The sequence below is a fragment of the Coptis chinensis genome, chromosome 8, assembly GCF_015680905.1.
Source record: "Coptis chinensis isolate HL-2020 chromosome 8, ASM1568090v1, whole genome shotgun sequence".
NCBI classification, from domain to species: domain Eukaryota; kingdom Viridiplantae; phylum Streptophyta; class Magnoliopsida; order Ranunculales; family Ranunculaceae; genus Coptis; species Coptis chinensis.
This window is the reverse complement of record NC_141463.1, coordinates 43,185,001-43,196,695: the sequence shown is the minus strand read 5'-3', so window position 1 is coordinate 43,196,695 and position 11,695 is coordinate 43,185,001.

The following is an 11,695-nucleotide window of genomic DNA, read 5'->3' as shown; positions in this document are numbered from 1 at the left end:
GTTCTACTACACCATTCAAGAGATGAGCTTACCCAAATCAGTCCTCATAGATCCGATTGCCCCCTTTTACGGGTTCAATGGCTCCAGGGCCGACCCCGTTGGTGACATCATACTCACAGTATCGGTAGGGTCTAGAGAAGACAAAGTCCGCTTCAATACACGCTTCAGCGTTTTAAACATCAAGTCGTCCTACAATGCCATACTAGGATGGCGTTGGATCCATCAAATGCAAGCTGTACCGTCAACATTACATCAAGTTCTCCATTTTCCAGGCCCTAGAGGAATGATGGAGCTTCGCAGCAATCAGCTCGAAGCGTATCATTGTAATCAAATCCTATCAGCAAGCACGACCGCCAGTGTACTAATCCACACAAAGCACGAGCCTACCAGTTATACAATGGCGAACGACTTAGTTGCCGGAGTCAAAGTTCAAACTGCACCGCAGCATGCTGGGGGCTCCAGCAAGAAGACCTTCTCTCCTGTTCAGACACCAGGAATCGCTCCAGTAGTCATTACTTCACCAGCCAAGACCTCAGACGTCAATCCAGTATCCTTCGTTCCATCGATCAAAGCCCCAGAGGTCGCATCAGATGTTGTCGTGCCACCATTTACGACCCCGGAAGTCGCACCATCAAGTATCATGCAACCAGCCCCGGTTCCAGAGATCACGCCTACCCCTGTTGTTATGACCACAGAGGCCACCCCAGCCACTGTTGTCGTCGCCACAAAGGTCGCTCCAACCTCAGCTGTCAATCATACCGTCTCTCAGAGCGATAAAGCATTCCCAGAGATCAAATCGCCAAAAGACACATCACCATCAGACGCAGCCCCCAGCTGCAGAAAAAGAGCGTGTGAATTTAGGAACAGAAGACGACCCCAAGTTCGTCTATGTAGGGGCTAATCTTGACCCCACAGTCAAGACTCAGCTTGTAAACTTCTTATCCATGAATAAAGATGTTTTTTCTTGGTCATATGTAGATGTGCCCGGAATAGATCCTAATGTAGCATGTCATAGATTAAATGTAAATCCCAATGCTAGACCAGTTCGCCAACGGCCTCGCCGACTATCCCTGCAATTTCAGAAAGCCATCAACGACGAAGTCGACAAACTCAAGCAAGTCGGTTTCATTAGAAAGGTAGACTATCCAGACTGGATCGCCAACATCATCGCGGTCCCCAAAAAGAATGGAACAGTTCACCTATGCGTCGATTTCACGAATGTAAATCAAGAAACACCAAAAGATAGTTTTCCCCTACCTCGCATTGACCGACTTGTCGACCAAACCTATGGTCATGAACTTCTCTCCTTCATAGACGCGTACAGCGGATACAACCAAATCCCACTCGCTGAGGAGGATCAAGAGAAAACCTCGTTCATTACAGAGCAAGGAATTTATTGCTACAACGTCCTCCCGTTCGGCCCTAAGAACGCTGGAGTGACGTATCAACGTCTGGTAACTGACATGTTCCAGGACATGTTAGGAGATACCATGGTGGTTTACATCGACGACATGGTCGTCAAAAGCAAGAAAGCAGGCGATCACCTCACTCACCTTGAGCAAGCGTTCTCCAGGTTACGCCGAACTCGAATGAAGCTGAACCCAGAGAAATGCCTCTTTGGAGCGTCCTCCGGAAAGTTTCTAGGATATCAGGTGTCACAGCGAGGGATCGAAGCAAATCCAGACCAAATCCGAGCGTTCTTAGACATGTCCGATCCACGGACAAAAGAATCTGATACGTATCGGGGCATGGTCACCGTGACTCAACCGATTCATATCCGTATGCGGACAAGTGCCGACCGTTCCTACAACTCCTCAAAAAAGGCGAGCAGTTCTCATGGAACGATTAATGTCACTAAGCATTCGCCACTCTCAAAGAGTACCTCACCACGCCTCCAGTCTTAGCCAAACCAATAGACGGAGAAACACTGGGGCTCTATCTGGCAATATCAGACTTCGCCATCAGCTCAGTTCTCTTCAAAGAGGAGAACAACTCAGAAAAACCGATCTACTTTACAAGTAAGACGCTCACGCCAGCTGAAAAGAATTATTCTTTCATTGAAAGAGCCGTACTTGCTTTGTTGTATTCGGCAAGAAAATTCAGGCCGTACTTTCAAGCACATCCGATCAAAGTACTTACCGACCTCCCCTTGAAGAAAATCTTTTACAAAGAAAACAAGACAACTCATATGGCAGTATGGGTCGAAGAGCTCGGCGAACACCACATGGAGTTCGTACCTCGAACTTCTCAGAAAGGTCAAGTCGTAGCAGATTTTCTAGCAGATTTCCCTGTCGATGACCCAAATTGGGAACTAGAAATGGAGATCGCAGACACAAAGGAACGTATCAAATCAGTCTGGTCTCTCTTTGTAGATGGCTCTAGCAACCCTGGCGGGAGTAGCATCTGGGTCGTCTTAGTGTCACCCGATGGAACTATGGTAGAGAAGTCAGTTCGAATCGACTTTGCAACTTCCAACAACGAGGCGGAGTACAAAGCATTGATCATGGGACTTCGTATGGCGCTACAGCTCGGTGTAAAGGAACTCCAAGTCTTTAGTGACTCGCAACTGATCGTTCGCCAGGTTGCAAAAGAGTACACTACCCATGAAGGTAACCTTTTGAAATATCTTCAAGTCGTTCATCATTTACTGCCTTCTTTTAAGAAAGCTACCATACATCATTTTTTGCGTGACGAGAACCATCACGCGGACAGTTTAGCTTACTTAGCCACTCAAAAACCGAACTGCGTCCCAAGACAACTACTCATTGAAGTAGTCGACCGACCTGCGTACCAAGTCGAGCACGCCCTAGCAATAAGCGATCTATTCCCTCTCTCTGGCAATCAGTTGAGTCAAACATAGATGTAGCCCATCATAGACTACATCTAGCATGGCGCGCTCCCTGTAGAGCGTACCAAGGCCAGGCAAATCCCATATCAGGCACGTCGTTATTGCTTACTTCATAACAAGTTATTCAGGAAATCTGCTGGTAGACCACACTTGCGGTGCATTACTCCAGAACAGGGTCAATTGATTTTTGCAGAAATCCACGAAGAAGAATGTGGAAATCATGCCGGAGGTCGCTCTTTAGCCCACAAAGCTATTTCCCAAGGATACTTTTGGCCCCGTATGCAGATCGTCGCCAAAGCATACGTCCTCAAGTGTATAAAATGCCAAACATTTGGCCATTAACATCATCCAAAATTTCGCTTGATTTCGATCGATAAGATAGAGCCCATGGCCATTTCACATGTAGGGCATGGACATCATGGGACCATTCATCCCACAGAAAAGCACAGTTTCCGCTTCGTCTTAGCTGGAACCGACTATTTCACTAAGTGGGTCGAAACCATTCCTTTAGCGCATGTCAAAGAATCACATGTCAGAAACTTCATCTGGACTCACATCATCACCAGATTTGGTTTGCCACATACACTAGTGATGGACAATGGCTCCCAATTCAAAGGCAGAACAGTTAAAGAATTTCTAGCCAAGTGGAAGATCGTTCATGCGTTTTCTACTCTACAATACGCCCAGAGTAATGGTCAAGCAGAAGCCAGCAACAAGGCAATCTTAGAAAATTTGAAGAAAAAGATTGAAAAGAACAAGAGCCAATGGCCAAATCAGTTGGAGAACATTTTGTGGGCTCATCGCACCACAGCTCGGTCCAGTACAGGCGAATCTCCGATCCATTCTCCTTGTGTTACGGCACAGAATCCATAATTCCCACTGAACTGACAGTCACTATGACTCGATCAGAGCTCGTAGAGACGGGACACAATGACTCCATTCTAGCACGAGAGGTCGATTTGTTAGAAGAACGGCGTGACTTAGCCGCCATCAGAGTCGCATCTTATCAACAAACTCTGAAGAACTCCTACAATAAACGAGTGCATCCTAGATCTTTTCAACATGGCGATCTAGTGCTAAAAAAGACGCAAGACGACTCCAAATTAGCACCTACGTGGGAAGGCCCATACATCGTGGAACGCGTTGTAGGCAATGGAGCATACTGGATAAAAACCCAAGAGGGGAAATTGTTGCCTCGCCCTTGGAATATTTATCTGCTGAAAAAAATTTATCAGTAAAACCACTGATGTTGTATATTCCGCTTTTCATTTATTATAAACTCAAGGTTAAATTTCTTATGTTGCCTATTACAATTTACTCCATTTACTTGCATCGAAAAGTCATACAATTCGCACTAGAAGAACGACCAGTACACTTACATGGTCCAACGCTCTCAGCGAGCAATACGCTGTCATAAGCTAACACGCTCTCCGTGAGCAGACAGCTCTCTGGAGCTTACATGCTCCACAGCCTTTCCAAGTCTTGTTAAGTCGAGGACCTATATTTCTAGGATTGACCAAACGAGAACGCTCTCCATGAGTAGACAGCTTTCTGCAGCTTACAGGCTCCACAGCCTCTCCAAGTCTTGTTAAGTCGAGGACCTATATTTCTAGGATCGACCAAACGAGAACGCTCTCCGTGGAGCTGACGACTCACGGAGCTTTACAGGCTCCACGGCCTCTCCAAGTTTTGTTAAGTCGAGGACCTATATTTCTAGGATCGACCAAACGAGAACGCTCTCCGTGGAGCAGACGACTCTCTGCGGCTTTACAGGGCTCCCGGCTTCTCCAAGTCTTGTTAAGTCGAGGACCTATATTTCTAGGATCGACCAAACGAGAACGCTCTCCGTGAGCAGATAACTCTCTGGAGCTTACAGGCTCCACAGCCTCTCCAAGTCTTGTTAAGTCGAGGTCCTATATTTCTAGGATCGACCAAACGAGCACGCTCTCCATGAGCAGACAGCTCTCTGGAGCTTACAAGCTCCACAGCCTCTCTAAACCTCGCTCGTCGAGAACCTATACTTCTAGGGTCGACCATACGAGAACGCTCTCCGTGAGCATTACGCTTCTATAAGCCAACACGCTCTACCTGAGCAAAACACTCTCTCGAGTATTAATTCTAGACTCAGATCATCTAGAATGCTCCCAACGTTTCTTCTCTTATAACATAATGACCACGAAAGAAAGCGATAATCATAGGCAAACCGTTTCTTTAATCTAAGTCTCAAGCTCCTCAGTTATTTCAAGCCACATGAATAATAAGCAGAATGCTAACTACAAGCAATTAGGTAGAAACATGCATTCCAAACCCAATCAGTAGCAATACTCAGCCAACGCCAGAACAACTAGATCCACCGATCTACTGGGTCTACCCAAGAAATCCAGATCGGTGTTTATTATAAATTTAACAAGACATCGAACTGCCACTTCCGTGGAAACCAATTCTCTGTACCAAAGTGACGAACTGCTCAGGCAAGCCTGAAGATACAGCTCTATTGTTAACTCTCATATAAGAGAGGAGAAGTAAAAAACACTCACGTTTTTTTCCATAGCTGGAATAGACAAGGATAGATTGCACCATCAAACATCAGTCAAGACATGCTTATCTTTCGGGGCTGCACTAGTAGAAGCAGTGTGCCGAGCAGATCTCAGCATCACACGCATACCTTGCCCCTGCTCCTCGCCCTCAATCGCTTTATTCAGGAGGTGATACTTCTCATCCAGTGTGGCATATTCGGCACAGGCCATGGTGTACGCCTTCTGCGCTTTGCGCGCTACCCCTTGACATTGTTTGGCATATGTAGTCACCTTAGCTAACTCCCCCTCTAGATCAGTCATAGCCGTAACCAACGCAGCGTTCTCATCAGCAGTATTCTGATACTTATTTTTCATCACCTCTAGCTTCCTCTTGTCAACTCCCCACGCAGCTCGCATACATCCCAGCTCGACGTGCGGGTTAACATCAGTCTCAACGTTTTGCACAGCATCTTTCAGTTTATCATACCTTGCAAGAAACTGCGAGTACAAAGTGAAAGATCAAAATTGCCCTGGAAACAGACACAACAACTTAGCGCATAACGAGCTTACCAAACAAGCGGCCATGTCCATCGTCCCCAACAGGGTCTCCATAGCTTCATCTTTCATCTCCGCCTTGTCATAATCCAACACGATCCCCTTCAGAAGGCTGGTCGCTATAGGTGCCGAGTGGAAGCTGCAGTCAGAGCGTTTCACCGTGCGCTTCTTCCCAGTCTTCCCCAGGTAGTAGAATTCGCTCCCCACATCCCCGAATCGCGGGGACAAATTCTCACCAGCGACTTGGTGACCTTGCCTCAAGTCGCTACGCTCCGTAGCATGACGATCGGTGTCGCCTACCCGCTGTGGCGACCTAAATACAATGCCACCAGCCGGACGACCAGATCCCCTAGGTCGCTTGTTGCCTTTGGCCCCTACAAAAACAGCCTTCCCTCTTTACCCGATCACCGCGGTGCATGAGGGTCGAACTCCATCTCCTCCATTACCGAGGTAAGTCTCTCTCAAACTCCCTTCTCCTCTCACATAGTTGCGGCACCTTGCCATAATCAAACCTACGAACAGAGATAATACCGCATGAGTTAAAGAACTATCCACCAACTCCTTCTCAAAAAGATACATCCAAAAATGGAAACAAACGTACCTGTAGAAGCAGGGATGAAGATAGTGCACAGCGTTAAGGCAAAGAGGAGCTAAGACAAGAAGACAAGCAAATACCTTTGGTATTCTACGAGCGGTTTTTACTTATTATGTAACGCTCTTTTCCTAAGCACATCATAATTACCTTGAGGCGTAAGCGTCAAGCCATCCGCCCGCCATCATTACGGCTCCACTGAACCACTCATTTTCCTACACGTGTCACACACGGAGGAAATCTTGCCATTTCGACAATGAACGAACACCATCGCCCTACTCTATGTGCGGTCACAGCGATCTAGTAACCTCATTATGGGCGACACCTAAAACTAAAGACAATTTAACGACAAGACGCTCATTCAAGCTTACAGGTTACTTGAAGGTCAGTTATCACCGCAATACATCCGACATGCATAGTTATAGCAGTATCACCGTTCATACATTCAATCAAGCAAACGACACACATAACAGGGAAACAAGCAACAAGCATAGCATATAAGCAAAAAACGACATGTTTGGGCAGGCCCCAACCACAGTTCGTTCCTTAGCCGAGTTGCAGAGCCTACTCAAGAAATCCAACCCGACTAACTAATACTCATCATCACATGGTTACCCCAAACCAGTACGGGATACCAAATCGTTCAAAGTGGTAGCACATAAAAACAAGAAAAGCGAACTACCCAGGTTCCCCTAGGAAACCAGCTCTATTGTATCACAGCTTACAAGCATATAGATTAGCAAAACGAAGTTACAACTCGCCATCTCCAGGCACAACAACTAGCTCTCCAGCCACAAGTGACTCGTCAATTTCAGCATCCCTCCCTTCAACCACAACGGACACTCCATCCAAATCCAAACTCATATGCACATTAGACATAGCAGCTTCAGCTCACGGTACCACGGCCTCTGGCACAACCACTGAAGAAGCGAGAACACTACCGACATCTCCCTACACCTATTCCAGTGCGGTACGAGACATCCTATGTACATGCTCTTCTTTCAAAGCTTTATAGTCCGCTTCCAGCTCAACAAAGTCAACATCCAGGTCGTCATAGGCCTTCGTAGCGTCTTGAGCAACCTTCTTGCAATGTAAGGCATACTCGTTCAACCTACCAATTTCCACAGTCGCTGCGATGACGTTCTCTTCAGCACCCTATAGTTTTAGCCTCAGATCTTCTGCCTCGGTATCCTTCAGCATCTTTGCCAGTCTCAGAGCTTGGTGTGCTTTCTTAAGGTCCTCAAGCTCCTCACGTTCCATCTTAGCGGCGTCTTGAACGTTTTTCAGCTCGTCTGACAGCTTCACCATAGTTTCTCTATCTGCCTCCGCGAACTGAGCAATCTCCTTCAACTTCTGAAACCCACTCACAAGCTGCAATGGCACACATATGTTAATAACCAAGTCACAGTAGTGTACATAAGCAAACAGATACATCAAAGCGGGACAAATCCACATACCAGACATTGCGCGATTTCCATCCGTTTCAGGTTATCAGCCAGCCCTTTGTCATCCAGCTCCTTACGGTTTCTGTCCAGAGCTATCTATTCTAGCAGACAAGCCGATACCTTACTCGACCTGAAGCTACAATCAGTTCGCCTCACAGTTCGTTGAACCCCGTTGTCATATAAATACACAAACTGTGACTCTAAGTCATCTGCAACCATAGCTGACTTTCCACTAGCTTTGCGGGGACCATTCGCCGCAAATGATTAGGTTCTCAGATTCGCAGAGACGGACTAGACCCGCCCCCCCGGGCCAAGTCCAAGACCAGCTCCGGTCGCACCCGACTCCGGCGAGCAATCGTAGCACCAACCCGCCACCACGGAACCGCTGGAGCTTTCACCAAGAGCATGCCGCGCAATTTTGGCAACTCGGGCAGCATCTTGCTCAGAGGCGTCATTTCTTCTCTTCTCCGACCTGCTCCTTACACGAGGATTGAAGACCACCGTTGGTAAACATAAAAAATGAATAAAATTGAATAGTCTACCTACGAAATGAACGATGAACTCAAAACGTAAGTAAACTAAAACTATTTATGATGCTATATTTATCAAAGATTCTACTCTCAATTCTATCGAAATAGAGTGGAGTAAGAAGTTCGTTCCACTCTTAGTTCTCTAGCATGGAATGTTTTCTAATCTAATTAGTCGGTCTTAAGTCTAATGAGAGTTTTACGAGGGGGAATTATACTACGATGCAATATGAAAAGCAATATGTTGAATGTCACTACGAAATATATGGAAATACTAATGTTCTTGAATCTAGATAAAGAATTAGAGGGGAATTGAATCTACCTCGAATCCAACTTAATCACCTAGAATAGACTGTTGTAATCCAATTCTTACGTTCTTACGGTAAGAATTGCTCGTTCTAATCCCTAATTAACATGGCATTTCTACCAATTATAACTAGCATGTGAGGTCGTCCACCCATTCTCATGACGAAACACGACCTTCTATAATGGAATAGACTCTACAACGCTTCTACACTATACAACTAAGTTTTCATCAAGGCTTCATCAACCCCTCTAATGGAGGTTTTAGCCTTGATTCATCAAACCATCATTTCCCATTGAAATTGAATACAACATATTACAAAGATTCTAACTTTATGAAATTTAACTAAACAATAATTGAAATCTAATTAATAACTAAGAATTGAATGATAACAAGAATTGAAATTAGATCTAATAAATTGTAAATGACAAAAATCGAAATTGACAAGAATAACTATTTTATTTATCTAATCAATAAAGAACAATGATTTAAAGTTTTAATCTAAAACAGGGAATGAAATTCTAAAACTAAGATCTAAAACTAATTAATGGAGGCTACTAATCTAATTTCTAATCTAGGTCTAACTATCTACCATTAACAAAGAGTGAAGCTTTGGTTTTTATACTCTCAGATCCAAAAATCGTGCATGGGCTTGGAGCCATGTTTTGGGCCAGAGAATCAGGCCCAAAACCCAATTCTTTCAGTCCAAAAAGGCCTCTTCAGCTGCAGTTCACTTCAATAGACTTTTCATCCACTTCTGCTCCTCTGATTGGGTCAAGGCTTGGACCATTGGAAAGCTCTTTCCGATCCGGTCGTTTTGACATAAGGTAGGCCCAATTCCGAGGTCTGAGTCCAAAGATATGGTCTTCGGAAGTTCTGTTGAATTTTTTATTTGTTTACGCTGCGTGGACTTTGACTTTTCAGCTTTGACCGGGCTTTAGAAAGGCTTTGTCTTCTTGAATCTTGGCCTTTAATCACAGAACTCCTTAGCAACCAACCATTGCTCCTTTATCTAGCTAAAGTGGCACATTTCTGCATATAATGGACTTTGAAGCCTGAAATGCATAAAAACACGTTAATCAGTATTAACTCTTACTTATTATTCACATAATTGGTCTAAAAGTATGATTATTAAGGGGTTAAAACTACAGTTTTGGGCTCTTATCAAACCACCCCAAACAGCATTTTGCTTGTCCTCAAGCAAAGATGAGAAATTAGAATAAGTGACCAAAATGGAGTTCTATCTACTCTACCGTTTATTTGAGTCGCGATTGCATTGACCATATGCAACAAGGCCTTAAACCACTAGGAATTCCCTAGTGGGCCGAGTTATAACCTCGTGAGAGTTTTCAGTGAAGGTACTCTCAAACTTCATCTATACTAGAGCGACTAAGAAATAAAACTATTGTTTCCTTATTTATGTCTCAATTATTTATACATCTTACTAGCAATGAATAATAGAATAATCATGTCGAAACCTATGCTAATATATGCATAATAATCAATCATCTACTGAATAAACATATATACAATGAGTAATGCTATGAAATGCGCGAACAGTCCGTTTTCGAAACTTTGGAATAAGCGTCCTTAAGTAGGTTCTCACATAAAAGTCAAGACAAAAATCACTCGATTTTTTCCACTCAAGTTTTGCTACTCCGATTAATGCGTGGGCATACTTTACCTTACAATCTCAATGACACACAAGGAAGCCGAAGTTGATCAAACACATCTGCCACTTACTATCCCACTAACCTATTCCTAATTGAGCTAGAGGTCTTTATTAGGTGTTGCGGGGATTAGGAGATGGTTTAAGAAGGAAGGAAATGGATATTCAAAAGGGACAAGTCTGAGATAATAGAGTCTTCATATTATGTAACTAGAGAAAACCTTGTTATTTACTTTTGCTTCTACACTTTGTTTCCATCCTTAGCCATATTTTTTTTTTCTTTGGCTTTTGACTCCTTTTATTCTATTTTTTTGGAGTTTTTATTTATTTCTATTTTTATTTTTCTTTTCTTTGGATGGAAACTTCTTTTCTTTATTTTCTTAAGCAATTAACTAACTTTTGTTTACACAGGTTTTTCTCTTCTTCTTTCTTCCTTATTCTATTCTCAGACTTATCTAAATTGGGTAGGTTGAATTTTTTTTTATTTTGTTTTGTTTTGTAACAGAGTAAAGGATTTGTGGTTTATGAAAGGGCTAATGAAAAGCCCAGTGGGGTGACTAGCGGAAAATATACTTAGGTCGGAATTTCTAGCTATATCGATCCAAAAAGGGCCTAAATTCTCTCTTAGGACATGGTATAGTGGTCAAGCAAGTGGACGTGTGATTTCTCTATTCAGAATATACTTCTCCCTTGTGTCATTTCTCAAATGTTTCACTCATATAAGGCTTTAGGCTATATTCTCACAGGATTTGTAGAATAAGTACTCTAGCCTAAATTTCATAAACTTACTACCAAACAATCATAGATACTCATGTAATATATTTATAGATAGATGCAAAGATTATTACCTACATATTAACCTAAGTTTCTAACAATTATTCTGATGCAAAAGCTATGTGAGACTTCTAGATTGTTAAGAGCATAGATAAAGAAAACAATACCAATATTTCTAAGTGTATATAGCATAACTTATTTATTTATATTTTTGAATTTTGAAATTTAACTAGAAAACAAGTACATATTATACATATCTATATCCTAACAGATGCCTTAATTACACGTGTTTCTATGCCCCCTAAACAAGAATCATGCTTTGTCCTCAAAGCATTTAAATAAAAAGGGTAGGAAAAATACCATTGAAGCGCGTGAAATTCAGGAACATCTGCAAAACAAGGTTAGAACGTACTAATATAGGAAATAAAAAACTGACGCAACTCTATAAGAGTTCCACCCATTATG